This window comes from Haemorhous mexicanus, unplaced genomic scaffold (assembly GCF_027477595.1).
Source record: "Haemorhous mexicanus isolate bHaeMex1 unplaced genomic scaffold, bHaeMex1.pri scaffold_177_ctg1, whole genome shotgun sequence".
Classification (NCBI taxonomy): Eukaryota; Metazoa; Chordata; class Aves; order Passeriformes; family Fringillidae; genus Haemorhous; species Haemorhous mexicanus.
The window spans coordinates 8,557-26,860 of record NW_026776011.1 but is presented as its reverse complement, the minus strand read 5'-3'; the positions used below and the strand labels follow the sequence as shown (position 1 = coordinate 26,860).

Here is an 18,304-nt window from a genome sequence, read left to right as displayed (position 1 = left end):
GGACTGGCTATTGTGTTCAGGGTTCTTTTGCGCAGAATGACCGGCTGCATGCTGAGAATTCTGCATTGCGCATGGTGCCTCCTAGACCACAGTTGATGCCACCGCAAAGTCAGGCTGCTTTGTGAGTCCCATGCACACCTTTCAATCATTCTCCAGCTGTCTGTTCTTTTGTGCGTTTTGATTGGGGGAAAAATCTTCTCTGTCGCAGTGAGGGAAGCTCGGTGACACCTCAATGTGAGAATCAGCAAGCTTCGTTCATTGATTAGACCATCAGACATTTAAGCACAACATGTAATAAGCTCATGCATATTCTGTAAGCTAAGCAGTCTATTGGTTATTCTTACTTCTTCATTCTTTACAACTTACATCTCTCTTTACTCATGCTCTGCTCTCGGCTACATCATCCTGTTATCAGACTACAGCTATACCCAAGGCCACTGCGGCCTTGCAGTTGCAGGGCCTCAGATTAGCTGGGCCAGTATTTTTCCAATTCTCAGCTATCCAGAGCATGCCTACGTGACCTTTGTCATGTAACCAATTCCCAACAATTCCCCTGTTTTCTTTTTGCACAAGCAATGTTTGATTAAATGCAGTAAATATTATTTTTTATACTATTTTTTATAAGCACATGCAAAACCAAAGCAAAACTAATACTATTAACAAAGCTATAACATTTATTATAATATTAGCTTTAACAATAAAACATAACTATAATCTTAGGCTTAAAGATTTGAGCTATCTATCAACACTAAAGCTTAATTTTACTTGTAAGTTTCTAGTTAATCTCTGCAACTCAGAGAGCTGGGAGTAAATAGACTGCGAATGGTTAAAAAGGTCTATATAACACAGGCTTTTAGATTCTTTACAGTTATGCAGTTCCCTTTGGTGTACTCACAGGGTTAATTTACAGCTCCTTGGTACTACTCTCACCCCGCCCCCCCTCCCCACCCCCAACCCGGGCTGGGGAACAGAGGCAGAACTTTTAGGAGTTACTTTCTCTAGGCCGCTGGGGCGAGCAGGAGAATTTAAGCATTTTAAACTTTAATGGGAACTTCTAAACTAGACTCGAATCGGCTTGCGAAAAACGCTGAGTTTTTACACAGGCCCTTGCGGCACCGCAGGGGCAGGATGGCGTCCCCCCCCTCCTCCTCGTCTTCCCCCCCGTCTCAGCTGCCCCCGCAGGGGCAGTCTCGGGACAGTTCGAAAAGTTTGGGAGGGAATCTCGGCTGATCGCAGGCGCTGGCAGCTACTGTCGGGGGCAGAGGGGCGGCTCCGAAGACGGTTCGGCTTGGTGGTCGCTATTGTCGACTCTAATCTTCTTTACCGGCGCGGCGGGCGAAGGCGGGGTCGCCGCGGAAGTCGGTGGGGGCTGCAAAGCTGAAGGAAATGCATCTCTTGCCGGGCTGGGGACGGCAGCCGCGTCCTTTCCGGGTGCCGAAAGCTGCAGTGCAGGCGCAGACAGCTGCTGGTGGAGCCGACACGGGAGATGGCAGGACAGCCGCGGCCGGAGCTCTCACGGGCTCTGCTGGGGAGGCGGCCACGGGAGGGGTCGGCACGGGTAATACAGGGTCGACTCCCGCCGGAACCGCTGTGAATGCAATTGCCGGCTGCGATGCAGAAAGAAAAAGCACAAAGTGGCCGCAGCAGTTTCTGCTCCCAGCGGGGGAGCTAAATGTTACTTTTACCGCGCCGCTGCTTACCAAGTGGTAAAGTTAGTCTCACGTCCAATTAATAAAGATCTCACTGTTTCTTTGCTTGCTGTAACAGGCTCTTGAACTCTTGTTTGGTTACGTTACGGCTTGCAGTCTATATGCAGGCAATCTTGGGAGTTCTTTTCCCAGGTCAGTACTTTATAGTCCCCGCTTTTCTAAAAAGCATTAAAAAAAAAAAAAAATCATACGCCGCTCGTCTTTTCATACCTTTCAATTTAAATGTCAGCGCTGTTGCAGCCCTTCCAAGACGTCGACGGCGTTCATCGGCCGAGACTCTTCTCTAGGGTCGCTCGGGGCCGGAGTACCAGCTCTTTGCCTCCCGTGCTGCTTCGGGACCGACACGGATACTGCACTGGACCGCGGCCAACAGGTTCAAGCCGAGACTCCTCTGTAGGGTCGCTCGGGGCACGGAGACCACCAGCTCTTTTGCCAACCCCCCTCTCTAGGGTCCTTTTTCAAGGCGCGGAGCACCAGCCCTTTCGCCTCCCCCCTCTTTTAGGGTCTCTGTTCGAGGCGCCATTTGTCACAGTGCAGGAAGCTCGGGTCATCTCAATGTGAGAATCAGCAAGCTTCCTTTATTGATTAGAGCATCAGACATTTAAGCACAACATGTAATAAGCTCATGCATATTCTGTAAGCTAAGCAGTCTATCGGTTATTCTTACTTCTTCATTCTTTACAACTTACATCTCTCTTTTCTCATGCTCTGCTCTCGGCTACATCATCCTGTTATCCGACTACAGCTATACCCAAGGCCACTGCGGCCTTGCAGTTGCAGGGCCTCAGATTAGCTGGGAGGAGGACCCTTCTTTTCACAATATTTTTGGAGATTAAATTAGAGGACCAAAGGGGGTTTTTTGCCATTTCATCTGTTTCAGTGGAGGTACCTGCTCTGTTTTTTCATTTCTACAGGTTCACTTGAACAAAGCTCTTTTTCTGAGTTTTAAGAATTTACTTTTTCATTTCTGGGCACTTCTTTCTGTGTCTTTAGACTAGATATCTCAGAGAAGCGTCAGTCTGGCATGTACTTCAACATTACACTGCCCAGGATTTTTTTTTTTTTCTTTTTTTTTTTGTTTATATTGTAGATTGTTCTAATTAGAGGTCCTAAGGAGAGTCAGACTCTTCATATTGTTAGTAATCTTCTCCACTCTGCTTAGTCACACATGAAGCACTACTTAGTGATCACCAAGGTCTAATTATGTAAGTTAACAGCACACTACCCAATTTATCTAGCCATGGTACCAAAACACACAGTTTTATTTCCTACCTGTTTTCTGTTCTTCTGCTCCAAGCAGTTGTAGGGGAAAAAAAAAAAGTGCTGTTATTTCCCTGAAAAGTTTTCTTCTATAACAAGCCATTTACTCCCCTTGAATTAGAGTCAGAGGAGCCAAACAGCTGCAGCTGCTCTGAGGGCCTTTATACCCAGTGGGATTTGCCCCCTCCCTTTTCCCAGGCATTGTGGGAACGAGAGGCGGGCACAATCAGGGGTATATTAACCCCAGCCTTTGCTAATGGGCTTCATTCCCTCTCTGGGATGTGCTGGGATAAGAGCTCTCCTCTCATTTTAGTGAAGGGGCTTTTTCAGTTTATCTCAGCTTGTTTTCAGCAGCTGCTTTTGGGCATCTAAAGCAACAGAGGCTTTGAAGATACTGCAAAGAAAACAGCATTGAACAGAGGGAGTATTGAAGTTCATGATTTTGGGTTGTGTGTTCAGGAGCGGTAAGGTGCTTTTGTAATTTCTGGTGTTATTCTTGTTTTGTTGTTCCTATTTTTATTTTAGGAGGAGCGCAGCTTCCAGAAATTCCAGGTTGTGTCAAGTACAACACTTTTTTCAGCACATTCATCACATCACAAAAGGCATCTGCCCAGTGTCCAAGATGATGTTTGGGATTGAGGCTTCAGGTGAGTTGAGGATTGTGACTAGGAGAGGGAGGGTGAGCAGGTATCAGGTTAGGAGTTATTGTGGAGGTGGTTTGAAGGTAGCAGGGTGAGAAATGGTATCTATTTGAGCCCCCCCCCCCCCCCCCCCCCCAAGGCTTTTCACAAGTGTAGAAGAGGCATTCACATGTCTTACAGCACACAAGGTCACCCACTGCACTCACAGAAATGCCATGTAACTTTGTTTCTCTCTAACCCAGGTGCTGCTCATAATAACAGCCACACTCTTGGAATCAGGATGAAGCTGGAGCCTCGAGGACCCAGGTACGTTCTGGAGAGGGCAGGTAGCTGACTTGCTGGGATTGGGCCCAGATAACCCCGAACTCATACATTGCTTTTGGTTTTCTTTATTGTAGCTGACCGAGAGGCTAACAGGCGATCACAGGGCCCTCCGAGGCAGACTCGTTTCAGGTCCAATGTGGATTCACACCACCGATCATCCAAAAGATAAGTCAGGGGCCACAGCCTGTAGATGGGAGGATAGGAGAGTACTGGATTAGAAATTCCTGGGACAGATTTAAAAATCAGCAGAGGGTAAAGGGGTGTCCTCTAAGAGGCCTCTTAGGACAGTGACAGGGAGAAGCTCTACTTTTGATCGCAGCTGTCGGGTGTGCAGTGCAGAACAGCTCCGGTCTGTGTCGTGTTGTCTGGTGTACCGTGTTACCTGGTGTCTTTGGGGTCCTTTGGATCAGATATCTCTGCCTTTTTCTCTCAAGGCCCTTACCACAAGCATCAGCCGTCATCTCTAGCTTCTCAAACGCTCGTACTTCTCGGCACAACGCCGATATCATTCGTTCTTTCGCCGGCAGGCTCGGCCCTGTCCGAGTCACATCTCAGAAGCATCGAGTCAGATGTTTTTTGAGGCTTTGGTTCGTGGCGTATCACTATCCATCATTTCCAGCCTGAGTCACAGCACTCAGGGCCTTATAACATTGTATGCTACGGAGAGCATTCCAAACGCAGCATCGTCTCACAGCCACCTCGATCATCGTGACCAACAGTTCTTCTAACAGGTCACTCTGTTCCAGTCTTTTCTTCTGCTCCTTAGAGGAGCCCCCTCCGTCTACCATCACCTTAGCATCAGTCATCTCTTTTGGCATCCTCTCGGTCCTTGCCGTTTTTAATCTTGCCAGGAACTCTCTTCTCATCCTTGTGTCACACTGTTGGTAGCATAACGTGTTTGTGTTTAACGTCCCCTCGTTTGTCACGTTCTGTGTCACGGGTGTCCGCACACATTTGTGCCGGAGCTGCTCTGCCCTGCCGCATAGCCCGGTGCAATAGGACGAGTCCTTGGGACTTGCAGATTGTGAGGTATCGCTGGACTCCAGATGATATTCCTAGATTGACGCAAGATGTTTGGAGCTGTGAAGTTTGCCTGCAGCCCTTTGACTTTAGTCCTCACTTTCTTTCAGATGCAGAAGGATGAAATCCAGGGAAAAATCCATCCACCTATCCCAGGTGAGGAGGTTCCACCCAGCAGGTCAGTCAGTCACCGTTTGTCTCTGCTGGGGGAGTGTAAAGTGTGAGTCTGTTACAGCACCGTTCTTTTTATTTTTAGGAAGTAAAGCCGGATATCAGCAGTCAAGGTGAGGTGGGCAAGGTGAGCTTTGAGCGGTGTACAGGAGCAGTTGTTATTGCTCAAGTCTCACTTTCTGGTGCAACTCTAAGCACCCCAGCTCGTTTGTGCGCTTTAGGCAATCCACTCGGAGTACGTCCACGCCCCGTCACCGACCGGCCGACGTGCCGGGTTTGCTGCACCCGTGAGCCCTCTGGAAGTATTACGGGACTCGGGGACGAAGCCTCTGCCTTTTCTATTTAAAGGTGTCACCCGGGTAGTCCTTGGCAACGGCCGAGGAGTAGCGGTGAGTCGGGGAAGTAGGGAGGAGGAGCGAGGCTCCACTCAGGTTTTAGCAGCCCCACATCACCTCGTCTCCCCTTAACCCAGGCGTACCCCGCGAGGACGGCGTAAGCCTCCGAGCGCGGCCGAAGCGTGTGGCCCGAGGAGCCGGGCATTCTTAGGAGAACGGTGAGTAGCAGAATTGTTGGGTTTTGGCCGCTGTGCTGTCGAGACCATGCATTGATGTTTGGTTTTCTTTAATGCAGCCCAATAAGAAACAACAGGAAGTTGTTGAACAACAGTGCCAGCGGGAACTTGCCAGCTGTCGAGGCGGCCTTCTTGTGCACTTGACACGGACCGGCATCCCCATATGTCTGAGAGATAAGTAGAGAGCTATGACCCACAGAGGGGACAAAAGTGGGGTGCTGGGCGGGGACCAACCAGGAGGAGTTTTTGAGTCCGCTTTGGAGATGGAGGTGTCCATGAAGTGTCCTCTTAGGTCACATAAAAGGAAAATCTCACTTTTGATCAGAGTGCCAAGGTGCACAGGGCAGAGCAGTCCCGGTGTGTATCATGTCACTTGTCTATCGTGCCTTATGTGTTATTTGGGTATCCTCTGTCACATGTCTTTCACCTCAGGCCTTTGAGGCGCCTATCAGCAACCATTCTTGGCATCTGTGATCTGCGTTCTTTATTCTGGCACCAATGCCATAGAACTTTTGGCTTAGGAGCTCAGACTGCCATCAGACTCGCATCTCTTCTTTAGTAGCATCCACTTAGATGTCTTTTCAGGTCTTGTTTCGAGCTGTAGGGACAGCCGCGCCCCACAAGGATCCATTACGGCAGGTTAGGACTTGTCAGAATGCGAGCTTAGGCAGAGGATTCTGACCGTAGGATTCCCAGGCATCCATCTTGGCAGTTCTTGGAATAAATCATTCAGTTAGCATCTTCTTCCTCCAGGCTTCTCTGAGCCTCATCAGCTCTCCATCAGTCTCACCTCGGTCATCTCATTTTGAGTTCTCTCGGTCCTTGCAGTCAATTTTCTTGCCAAGAGATTTCTGTGTGTGTTGTGTCCCCCTTGTTTGTCACATCCTGTCCTGTGTCACGGGTGTCTGCACGCATTTGTGCCGGAGCTGCTCTGCCCTGCCGCATAGCCTGGTGCAGTAGGAGAAGTCCCGGGGCCTTGAAGTTTGTAATGTGGGGTGTTGTTGAACTCTAGATGGGCACAAGATGTCTGGAGCTCTGCAGGTTAAGTTATCCTGCAACAGTTTGACTATTGTCCTAAATTTTCTATCAGATTCGTATGGATCAAATCTGTCCCAGAGGGCTCTATCCTGGGTGCGGGCATCCTCCTGAGCAGGTCAGTCATTCACTGTTTGTCTCTGCAGCAGAAGTGTAAGCGGTGACTCTGTTACAGCACTGTTCTTTGTCTTTTTTTTTTTTTTTTTTTAGGAAGTCAAGGCAGAGAGCCACAGTCAAGGCCAAGTGGGCAAGGTGAGCATTGAGTAGCGTACAGAAGCAGTTATTGCTGACGTCTCAATTTCTGGTGCAGCTCTAAGCATCCATTCTCGTTTATGCACTTTAGGCAATCAACTCGGCGTACGTCCAGCCCCCGTCACCTGCCAGCCGATGCACCGGGTTTCCTGCAAATGCAAGTCCTGTGGAAGTATTACAGGAGTCTGTGATGATGAAGCCTTCAACTTTTCTATTTCATGGTCCCATCCTGGCAGCCCTCAGGAATGGCTGAGGAGTTGTGGTGAGTGGAGGAGGCGGGGAGGAGGAGGGAGGCTCCACTCAGGTCCCAGCAATGATAAATCACCTTGTCTCCACTTTAACCCTGGTGCAGCCTGCAACAATGGCGATGGCCTCCAATCAAGCCTGAAGCGTGTGGCCCGAGGACCTGGGCGTTCTTAGGAAAGGGGTGAGTAGCAATACTGTTATATTTTGGCCGCCGTACTGCTGAGATTATGCACTGACGTTTGGTTTCCTTTCTCCTGGCAGACTAAGAGACAACAGCCCGGTGTCAGCAGGGACTTCCCAGACAGCGGGTCCACTTTCTTTCCCCCCTCGCACAGATCGGCACGCCCACCTGTCCGAGAGATAAGTAGAGGGCTATGACCTAGAGAGGGGATGACAGTGGGGTCTGGTTCACAATTCACTTTGATGGGATTTTGATTTGGCTTTGGCGATGGGGATGTCCAAGCAGTGGCCCCTTAGGCCCTGTAAAGGGAAAATGTCACTTTTGATCAGAGTGCCAAGGTGCACAGGGCAGAGCAGTCCCGGTGTGTGTCGTGTCACTTGTCTATTGTGCATTCTGTGTTGTTTGTATATGTCATGTGTTTTACCTCAGGCCTTTGAGGGGCCTATCAGAAACCATTCTTGGCATCTGTGATCTGCGTTCTTTATCCTGGCACCAATGCCACAGAACTTTTGACTTAGGAGCTCAGACTGCCATCAGACTCGCATGTCTCCTTAGAACCATCCAGTCAGATGTCTTCTCAGGTCTTGTTCTGAGCTGTATGGACAGCTACGCCCCACAAGGATCCATTACGGCAGGTTAGGACTTGTCAGAATGCGAGCTTAGGCAGAGGATTCTGACCGTAGGATTCCCAGGCATCCATCTTGGCAGTTCTTGGAATTAATCATTCAGTTAGCATCTTCTTCCTCCAGGCTTCTCTGAGCCTCATCAGCTCTCCATCGGTCTCACCTCGGTCATCTCATTTTGAATTCTCTCGGTCCTTGCAGTCATTTTTCTTGCCAAGAGATTTCTGTGTGTGTTGTGTCCCCCTTGTTTGTCACATCCTGTCCTGTGTCACGGGTGTCTACACGCATTTGTGCCGGAGCTGCTCTGCCCTGCCGCATAGCCTGGTGCAGTAGGAGAAGTCCCGGGGCCTTGAAGTTTGTAATGTGGGGTGTTGTTGAACTCTAGATGGGCACAAGATGTCTGGAGCTCTGCAGGTTAAGTTATCCTGCAACAGTTTGACTATTGTCCTAAATTTTCTTTCAGATTCATATGGATCAAATCTGTCCCAGAGGGCCCTATCCTGGGTGCGGGCATCCTCCTGAGCAGGTCAGTCACTCACTGTTTGTCTCTGCAGCAGAAGTGTAAGTGGTGCCTCTGTTACAGCACTGTTCTTTGTCTTTTTTTTTTTTTTAGGAAGTCAAGGCAGAGAGCAGCAGTCAAGGCCAAGTGGGCAAGGTGAGCATTGAGCAGTCTACAGGAGCAGTTGTTATTGCTGACGTCTCAATTTCTGGTGCAGCTCTAAGCATCCGTTCTCGTTTGTGCACTTTAGGCAATCAACTCGGCGTACGTCCAGCCCCCGTCACCTGCCAGCCGATGCACCGGGTTTCCTGCAAATGCAAGTCCTGTGGAAGTATTACAGGAGTCTGTGATGATGAAGCCTTCAACTTTTCTATTTCATGGTCCCATCCTGGCAGCCCTCAGGAATGGCTGAGGAGTTGTGGTGAGTGGAGGAGGCGGGGAGGAGGAGGGAGGCTCCACTCAGGTCCCAGCAATGCCAGATCACCTTGTCTCCACTTTAACCCAGGTGTGATGACGGTGTCAGCTGCCGAGCAGGCCTGAAGCGTGTGGTCTGAGGAGCCGGGCCTTCACAGGAGAACGGTGAGTAGGAAAATTGTCACGTTTTGGCCGCTGTGCTGCTGAGATCGTGCACTCATGTTTGGTTTCCTTTCTCCTGGCAGACTAAGAGACAACAGCCTGGTGTCAGCAGGGACTTTCCAGATAGCGGGTCCGCTTTCTTTCCACCCAGCACGGATCGGCACGCCCACCTGTCCGAGAGATAAGTAGAGGGCTACGACCCAGAGAGGGGATGACAGTGGGGTCTGGGTCACAACCCACGGGGAGGGGATTTCGATTTGGCTTTGGAGATGGGCATGTCCAAGTAATGGCCTCTTAGGCCCTGTAAAGGGAAAGTATCGCTTTTGATCAGAGTGCCAAGGTGCACAGGGCAGAGCAGTTCCGGTGTGTGTCGTGTCACTTGTCTATTGTGCATTCTGTGTTGTTTGTATATGTCATGTCTTTTACCTCAGGCCTTTGAGGGGCCTATCAGAAAACATTCTTGGCATCTGTGATCTGCCTTCTTTATTCTGGCACCAATGCCATAGAACTCTTGACTTAGGAGCTCAGACTCGCATCTCTTCTTTAGTAGCATCCACTTAGATGTCTTTTCAGGTCTTGTTTCGAGCTGTAGGGACAGCCGCGTCCCACAAGGATCCATTACGGCAGGTTAGGACTTGTCAGAATGTGAGCTTAGGCAGAGGATTCTGACCGTAGGATTCCCAGGCGTCCATCTTGGCAGTTCTTGGAATAAATCATTCAGTTAGCATCTTCTTCCTCCAGGCTTCTCTGAGCCTCATCAGCTCTCCATCAGTCTCACCTCGGTCATCTCATTTTGAGTTCTCTCGGTCCTTGCAGTCAATTTTCTTGCCAAGAGATTTCTGTGTGTGTTGTGTCCCCCTTGTTTGTCACATCCTGTCCTGTGTCACGGGTGTCTGCACGCATTTGTGCCGGAGCTGCTCTGCCCTGCCGCATAGCCTGGTGCAGTAGGAGAAGTCCCGGGGCCTTGAAGTTTGTAATGTGGGGTGTTGTTGAACTCTAGATGGGCACAAGATGTCTGGAGCTCTGCAGGTTAAGTTATCCTGCAACAGTTTGACTATTGTCCTAAATTTTCTTTCAGATTCCTATGGATCAAACCTGTCCCAGAGGGCTCTATCCTGGGTGCGGGCATCCTCCTGAGCAGGTCAGTCATTCACTGTTTGTCTCTGCAGCAGAAGTGTAAGTGGTGCCTCTGTTACAGCACTGTTCTTTGTCTTTCTTTTTAGGAAGTCAAGGCAGAGAGCAGCAGTCAAGGCCAAGTGGGCAAGGTGAGCATTGAGCATTGTACAGGAGCAGTTGTTATTGCTTAAGTCTCACTTTCTGGTGCAACTCTAAGCATCCATTCTCGTTTATGCCCTTTAGGCAATCAACTCGGCATACGTCCAGCCCCCGTCACCAACCGGCCGAGGCACCGGGTTTCCTGCAAATGCAAGTCCTGTGGAAGTATTACAGGAGTCTGTGATGATGAAGCCTTCAACTTTTCTATTTCATGGTCCCATCCTGGCAGCCCTCAGGAACGACCAAGGAGTTGCGGTGAGTCAAGGAGGCAGGGAAGCGGAAGGAGGCTCCACTCAGGTCTCAGCAATGCCAGATCACCTTGTCTCCACTTTAACCCAGGTGTGATGACGGTGTCAGCTGCCGAGCAGGCCTGAAGCGTGCGGCCCGCGGAGCCGGGCCTTCACAGGAGAATGGTGAGTAGGAAAATTGTCACGTTTTGGCCGCTGTGCTGCTGAGATCGTGCATTCACGTTTGGTTTCCTTTCTCCTGGCAGACTAAGAGACAACAGCCTGGTGTCAGCAGGGACTTCCGAGACAGCGGGTCCGCTTTCTTTCCACCCAGCATGGATCGGCACGCCCACCTGTCCGAGAGATAAGTAGAGGGCTACGACCCAGAGAGGGGATGACAGTGGGGTCTGGGTCACAACCCACGGGGAGGGGATTTCGATTTGGCTTTGGAGACGAGGATGTCCAAGTAATGGCCTCTTAGGCCCTGTAAAGGGAAAGTATCGCTTTTGATCAGAGTGCCAAGGTGCACAGGGCAGAGCAGTCCCGGTGTGTGTTGTGTCACTTGTCCAGCGTGCCTTATGTGTTGTTTGTTTGTATATGTCACGTCTTTTACCTCAGGCCTTTGAGGGGCCTATCAGAAAACATTCTTGGCATCTGTGATCTGCCTTCTTTATCCTGGCACCAATGCCATAGAACTTTTGACTTGGGAGCTCAGACTGCCATCAGACTCGCATCTCTTCTTTAGTAGCATCCACTCAGATGTCTTTTCAGGTCTTGTTTCGAGCTGTAGGGACAGCCGCGTCCCACAAGGATCCATTACGGCAGGTTAGGACTTGTCAGAATGTGAGCTTAGGCAGAGGATTCTGACCGTAGGATTCCCAGGCATCCATCTTGGCAGTTCTTGGAATTAATCATTCAGTTAGCATCTTCTTCCTCCAGGCTTCTCTGAGCCTCATCAGCTCTCCATCGGTCTCACCTCGGTCATCTCATTTTGAATTCTCTCGGTCCTTGCAGTCATTTTCCTTGCCAAGAGATTTCTGTGTGTGTTGTGTCCTCCTTGTTTGTCACGTCCCGTCCTGTGTCACGGGTGTCTGCACGCATTTGTGCCGGAGCCGCTCTGCCCTGCCGCATAGCCTGGTGCAGTAGGAGAAGTCCCGGGGCCTTGAAGTTTGTAATGTGGGGTGTGGTTGGACTCTAGATGGCATTTGTAGATGGACACAAGATGTTTGCAGCTGGGAATTTATCCTGCAGACCTTTGACGTTTGTTCTTACTTGTTTTTCAGATTCATATGGATCAAATCTGTGCACGAGGGCCCCATCCCGGCTGTGGGAGTCCCCCGGTGCAGGTCCGTCACTGTTTGTCTCTGCAGCAGAAGTGTAAATGGTGACTCTGTTACAGCGCTGTTCTTTGTCTTTTTCAGAAGTCAAGGCTGAGAGCCGCAGTCAAGACCGAGTAGGCAAGGTGAGCATTGAGTAGTTTCCAGAAGCAGTTATTGCTGCGGTCTCAGTTTCCACTGCAGCTCTAAACATCTACTCCTAATTTTTTTATTTTAGGTGGTCCCCTTGCCATCTATCCTGGCCGAGCATGCCCGATGCCAGGTGGGTACAAGCTTAAGGTATCAGTATGGCATACTTGTCAGATTAGGGAGGTTGTGTTTCCTCAGTATCTCAGCATGCTTTTCTGCTTTGTTTTCTTGCAGGTGCTGTCACCGCTCCAGGCATGCCAAAGAACAGAGGAGAGCAGGTGAGTCTGCGTTTAGGCAGGGTGACTCATAGGTGAGTTTTAGGCAGCAGCATGCTAAGCCTGTACCTTTTCTTTTTGCAGGTATCCTTTGAGAAGCTTCTGGAGCAGAATCGGGATTTGAGGTGAGCCGGGGCAGCGGTGCAGAGGAGTCCCGGGGATTACTCTTTTTGAGGGCAATAGTCACCTTTTCCGTATCGTCTTAGGTACCCGGAGGAGGTTCGCAGCCAAAGTTTGGAAACGGCAGCACCGAAGCAAACACGGAGAACGTCCCCACGTCCACGTACAACCGACGATGGATTTTGTCCACTCGTCTTCCAAAAGCTAAGTGTCGCGGCCAGTAGTTGGGAGAAGGGGAAAAACCTTTACTATCACAGGGGGCAATTTGATGTCAGTTTAGCGCAGAGGTCCGTAGCGGGACGGGCTCTCTGGAAGCAAAGGGGGAGGGTTTCTCCTCAGCCTCACCACAGCCTCTGCCGGGCAGGGCAGTTCCGACCCATCCCCACATTGTCGTAAACTTTGCGTCGTCAGCCTCCTTCAACTCGACATCGTCACGGATCTTTCACCCGAGGAGCTCGCCTTCAGGTCCGGAGCTACGGCCACGGTCAACCGGCGGTCTCCGCTTCCTTCTCTAGGCCCACCGAGCCTCTCGAGCGTCCTCTTAACCGCTTCGGTGCTAACTTCTTTTAACGAGTTACATTTCATCATTACATCCTATCGTCATAGGGCTTTCCTTCCTTTAGCATCATCAGCCCCCGGCTCATCTCGCGCTAGGAATCTCGGGTCCATAAGGTGAAAGCGCCAGGCAGTTTCCACTCGTCTCTCCGTCACGTCATCCCTGTCTATGTCACGTCATCCGTGTCCGTGTCACGTAGTCCGTCTCCACCGTCTTCCACGTCGTAGGCCTTCGTTCCATCCCAGCTCTTTACGGGCACTATTTTGCGCCACATCGGCCGTATTTTACACACGTTCCTTCACTTATTCCGGCATCTTTAAATCTTTACTCTTTGAGACAGGAAGGATTACACAAGATGTCCTCATCCATCTTCCTTCTCGCTACCGGCTTCGGTAGCGCCTTTTCTTCCACGCCATTCTCTCGGACTTTTAGAGGGAGCGTCTTACACCCTCCTCACGTGACCGCAGTAGTTCTCTAGGTTCCATCTTCTCAAAGGGTATAGGGCTCAAGAATTAATCTTTCAGAGAGTTATGTCAAGTCCTGGCTTATACCTTATCTACCTGCGTTGGCTTATACTCTGTGTACTTATACTGTATCTACCTGCGTTGGCTTATATTGTATGTACTCTATATTGTCTGTAATTATGTTGGCTTATAGTGTATGTACTCTATATTGTCTGTACCTATGTTGCCTTATAGTGTATGTACTTATATTGTCCGTACCTATGTTGGCTTATATTGTCTGTACCTATGTTGCCTTATAGTGTATGTACTTATATTGTCCGTACCTATGTTGGCTTATATTGTCTGTAATTATGTTGGCTTATAGTGTATGTACTTATATTGTCCGTACCTATGTTGGCTTATATTGTCTGTAATTATGTTGGCTTATAGTGTCTGTACCTTTAGTGTCTGTACCTATGTTGGCTTATATTGTCTGTAATTATGTTGGCTTATAGTGTCTGTACCTTTAGTGTCTGTACCTATGTTGGCTTATATTGTCTGTAATTATGTTGGCTTATAGTGTCTGTACCTTTAGTGTCTGTACCTATGTTGGCTTATATTGTCTGTACCTTTAGTGTCTGTACCTATGTTGGCTTATAGTGTCTGTAATTATGTTGGCTTATATTGTCTGTACCTTTAGTGTCTGTACCTATGTTGGCTTATAGTGTCTGTAATTATGTTGGCTTATAGTGTCTGTACCTTTAGTGTCTGTAATTATGTTGGCTTATAGTGTCTGTAATTATGTTGGCTTATAGTGTCTGTACCTTTAGTGTCTGTAATTATGTTGGCTTATAGTGTCTGTAATTATGTTGGCTTATAGTGTCTGTACCTTTAGTGTCTGTAATTATGTTGGCTTATAGTGTCTGTAATTATGTTGGCTTATAGTGTCTGTACCTTTAGTGTCTGTAATTATGTTGGCTTATAGTGTCTGTAATTATGTTGGCTTATAGTGTCTGTACCTTTAGTGTCTGTAATTATGTTGGCTTATAGTGTCTGTACCTATGTTGGCTGTCCCTATGTTGGCTTATAGTGTCTGTACCTATGTTGGCTGTCCCTATGTTGGCTTATAGTGTCTGTACCTATGTTGGCTTATAGTGTCTGTACCTATGTTGGCTGTCCCTATGTTGGCTTATAGTGTCTGTACCTATGTTGGCTGTCCCTATGTTGGCTTATAGTGTCTGTACTTATAGTGTCTGTACCTATGTTGGCTTATAGTGTCTGTACTTATAGTGTCTGTACCTATGTTGGCTTATAGTGTCTGTACCTATGTTGGCTGTACCTATGTTGGCTTATAGTGTCTGTACCTATGTTGGCTGTACCTATGTTGGCTTATAGTGTATGTACTTATAGTGTCTGTACCTATGTTGGCTGTACCTATGTTGGCTTATAGTGTATGTACTTATAGTGTCTGTACCTATGTTGGCTGTACCTATGTTGGCTTATAGTGTATGTACTTATAGTGTCTGTACCTATGTTGGCTGTACCTATGTTGGCTTATAGTGTATGTACTTATAGTGTCTGTACCTATGTTGGCTGTACCTATGTTGGCTTATAGTGTATGTACTTGTAGTGTCTGTACCTATGTTGGCTGTACCTATGTTGGCTTATAGTGTCTGTACTTATAGTGTCTGTACCTATGCTGGCTTATAGTGTCTGTACCTATGTTGGCTTATAGTGTCTGTACCTATGTTGGCTGTACCTATGTTGGCTTATAGTGTCTGTACCTATGTTGGCTGTCCCTATGTTGGCTTATAGTGTCTGTACCTATGCTGGCTTATAGTGTCTGTACCTATGTTGGCTGTACCTATGTTGGCTTATAGTGTCTGTACCTATGCTGGCTTATAGTGTCTGTACCTATGTTGGCTGTACCTATGTTGGCTTATAGTGTCTGTACTTATAGTGTCTGTACCTATGCTGGCTTATAGTGTCTGTACCTATGCTGGCTTATAGTGTCTGTACCTATGCTGGCTTATAGTGTCTGTACCTATGCTGGCTTATAGTGTCTGTACCTATGCTGGCTTATAGTGTCTGTACCTATGCTGGCTTATAGTGTCTGTACCTATGCTGGCTTATAGTGTCTGTACCTATGCTGGCTTATAGTGTCTGTACCTATGCTGGCTTATAGTGTCTGTACCTATGTTGGCTGTCCCTATGCTGGCTTATAGTGTCTGTACCTATGTTGGCTGTCCCTATGTTGGCTTATAGTGTCTGTACCTATGTTGGCTGTCCCTATGTTGGCTTATAGTGTCTGTACCTATGTTGGCTGTCCCTATGTTGGCTTATAGTGTCTGTACCTATGTTGGCTGTCCCTATGTTGGCTTATAGTGTCTGTACCTATGTTGGCTGTCCCTATGTTGGCTTATAGTGTCTGTACCTATGTTGGCTGTCCCTATGTTGGCTTATAGTGTCTGTACCTATGTTGGCTGTACCTATGTTGGCTTATAGTGTCTGTACCTATGTTGGCTGTACCTATGTTGGCTTATAGTGTCTGTACCTATGTTGGCTGTACCTATGTTGGCTTATAGTGTCTGTACCTATGTTGGCTTATAGTTTATGTTGGCTTATAGTGTCTGTACCTATGTTGGCTTATAGTTTATGTTGGCTTATAGTGTCTGTACCTATGTTGGCTTATAGTTTATGTTGGCTTATAGTGTCTGTACCTATGTTGGCTTATAGTTTATGTTGGCTTATAGTGTCTGTACCTATGTTGGCTTATAGTTTATGTTGGCTTATATTGTCTGTAATTATGTTGGCTTATAGTGTATGTACTTAGCGTCTGTATTTACACCATACGTACACTTGCACCGTACGCGTCGGCTTATATCGCGTTTACTTATTTTGTACCTGTTACGATTGGAGCTGCCCTGCCCTGGCACGTAGTCACAGCTAGGTAGAACAGTTACAAAAACTTTACCACTCATCTGTCTTCTATGGGACTGTGGGTAGAAATTTTATCGGTCTGGAGCGGGGACAAGTCCTAGTTGTCAGCCCCCTGTTGACCACTTCCTCTCGTCTCGCAGGTCCCCGAGGCTACCGATTTCTCCCCAGAATCTACCATTTGACATCAAGGAGCAGCAGCCAGAAGATGCATCGAAGCACGTTCTCCAGCGTTTCAAGTAAGGGCCGCAGTGAGCATCCAAGTCGGAAGAGTGTGAGAGCACGTGGCCGTCCGTGTCCGCTCGTCTCCGCTCGTGTGAGTGCATGCTGACCGGATCTAACCTTGTGTGTATGACCTTTTGCTTTTCAGATTTTTCAACTAATTTATAAATTTAGAATAAAAAATCCCCAGCCGGGGGGTTTTTTTTTTTTCCCCCCGGCTGGGTTTTTTTTTCCTCGGTCCCGGCCGGTCCGCGAGGCGACGTTCATCGCCAAAGTTTGGGCGCGGACCGTCCAGGGACCGGGGTTTTCGTCAGGCAGGAGGATTTTTTGGAGGCTCCCGGGAACCACGTTCCCCAGGAGCCGTGCGAATGTGTGCCGGTTGTTAGCAGAGTGAATAAGATGTGAGCAATGGTGGGTTTGTGCGTAAGCTGAAGGAAGCGTGTGCGTGTGTGTGTTGAAGGGTTTTAACCTTGTATGACTTTTGCCTTTCAGGTTTTTCAACTCATTTTTAAATTTAGAATAAAAAATCCCCAGCCGGGGGGGTTTTTTTTTTTTCCCCCCGGCTGGGTTTTTTTTTCCTCGGTCCCGGCCGGTCCGCGAGGCGACGTTCATCGCCAAAGTTTGGGCGCGGACCGTCCAGGGACCGGGGTTTTCGTCAGGCAGGAGGATTTTTTGGAGGCTCCCGGGAACCACGTTCCCCAGGAGCCGTGCGAATGTGTGCCGGTTGTTAGCAGAGTGAATAAGATGTGAGCAATGGTGGGTTTGTGCGTAAGCTGAAGGAAGCGTGTGTGTTGAAGGGTTTTAACCTTGTATGACTTTTGCCTTTCAGGTTTTTCAACTCATTTTTAAATTTAGAATAAAAAATCCCCAGCCGGGGGGTTTTTTTTTTTTCCCCCCGGCTGGGTTTTTTTTTCCTCGGTCCCGGCCGGTCCGCGAGGCGACGTTCATCGCCAAAGTTTGGGCGCGGACCGTCCAGGGACCGGGGTTTTCGTCAGGCAGGAGGATTTTTTTGGAGGCTCCCGGGAACCGTGTTCCCGAGGAGCGCTGCGAATGAGTGCCAGGGGTTAGCAGAGCTGTTGAGGTGTGAGCGAGGGTGGTTTTGTGCGTAAGCTGAAGGAAGTGTGTGTGTTGAATGTTTCTAACACCTTGTATGACTTTTGCCTTTCAGGTTTTTCAACTCATTTTTAAATTTAGAATAAAAAATCCCCAGCCGGGGGGGTTTTTTTTTTTTTCCCCCCGGCTGGGTTTTTTTTTCCTCGGTCCCGGCCGGTCCGCGAGGCGACGTTCATCGCCAAAGTTTGGGCGCGGACCGTCCAGGGACCGGGGTTTTCGTCAGGCAGGAGGATGTTTTGGAGGCTCCCGGGAACAGTGTTCCCGAGGACCAAAGATTGCCAGTGTGTAATTTAGCAGTTGTGCTCAGAGCGACGGTGATTTTGTGTCGGAAGGGGGTGTTAATGGTAGATGAGCGTTGTTTTCAATGTGCTTTTGTTGTTTTGGGTTTCCTGTAACAATAAATCAACCTGTAATGAAAATATGAAAAAGGTTATCACAGTGTGTTAATGTGTATTGCTCTGTATTGCTCTGTATTGCTCTGTATTGCTCTGTATTGCTCTGTATTGCTCTGTATTGCTCTGTATTGCTCTGTATTGCTCTGTATTGCTCTGTATTGCTCTGT

At 48.5% G+C, this 18,304-nt stretch overlaps 1 long non-coding RNA gene across 1 annotated transcript; it reads right to left on the bottom strand.

Annotated features, from left to right (window-relative positions):
- Positions 1 to 233: 233 nt before the first annotated feature.
- LOC132322863 (uncharacterized) lies at positions 234 to 3,135 on the bottom strand. The gene is made up of 2 exons (XR_009485185.1): positions 2,982 to 3,135; positions 234 to 1,867 (listed from the first exon to the last, which is right to left on the bottom strand). It is a non-coding gene; the product is annotated as an uncharacterized LOC132322863 (long non-coding RNA).
- Between the last annotated feature and the right edge of the window lie 15,169 nt (positions 3,136 to 18,304).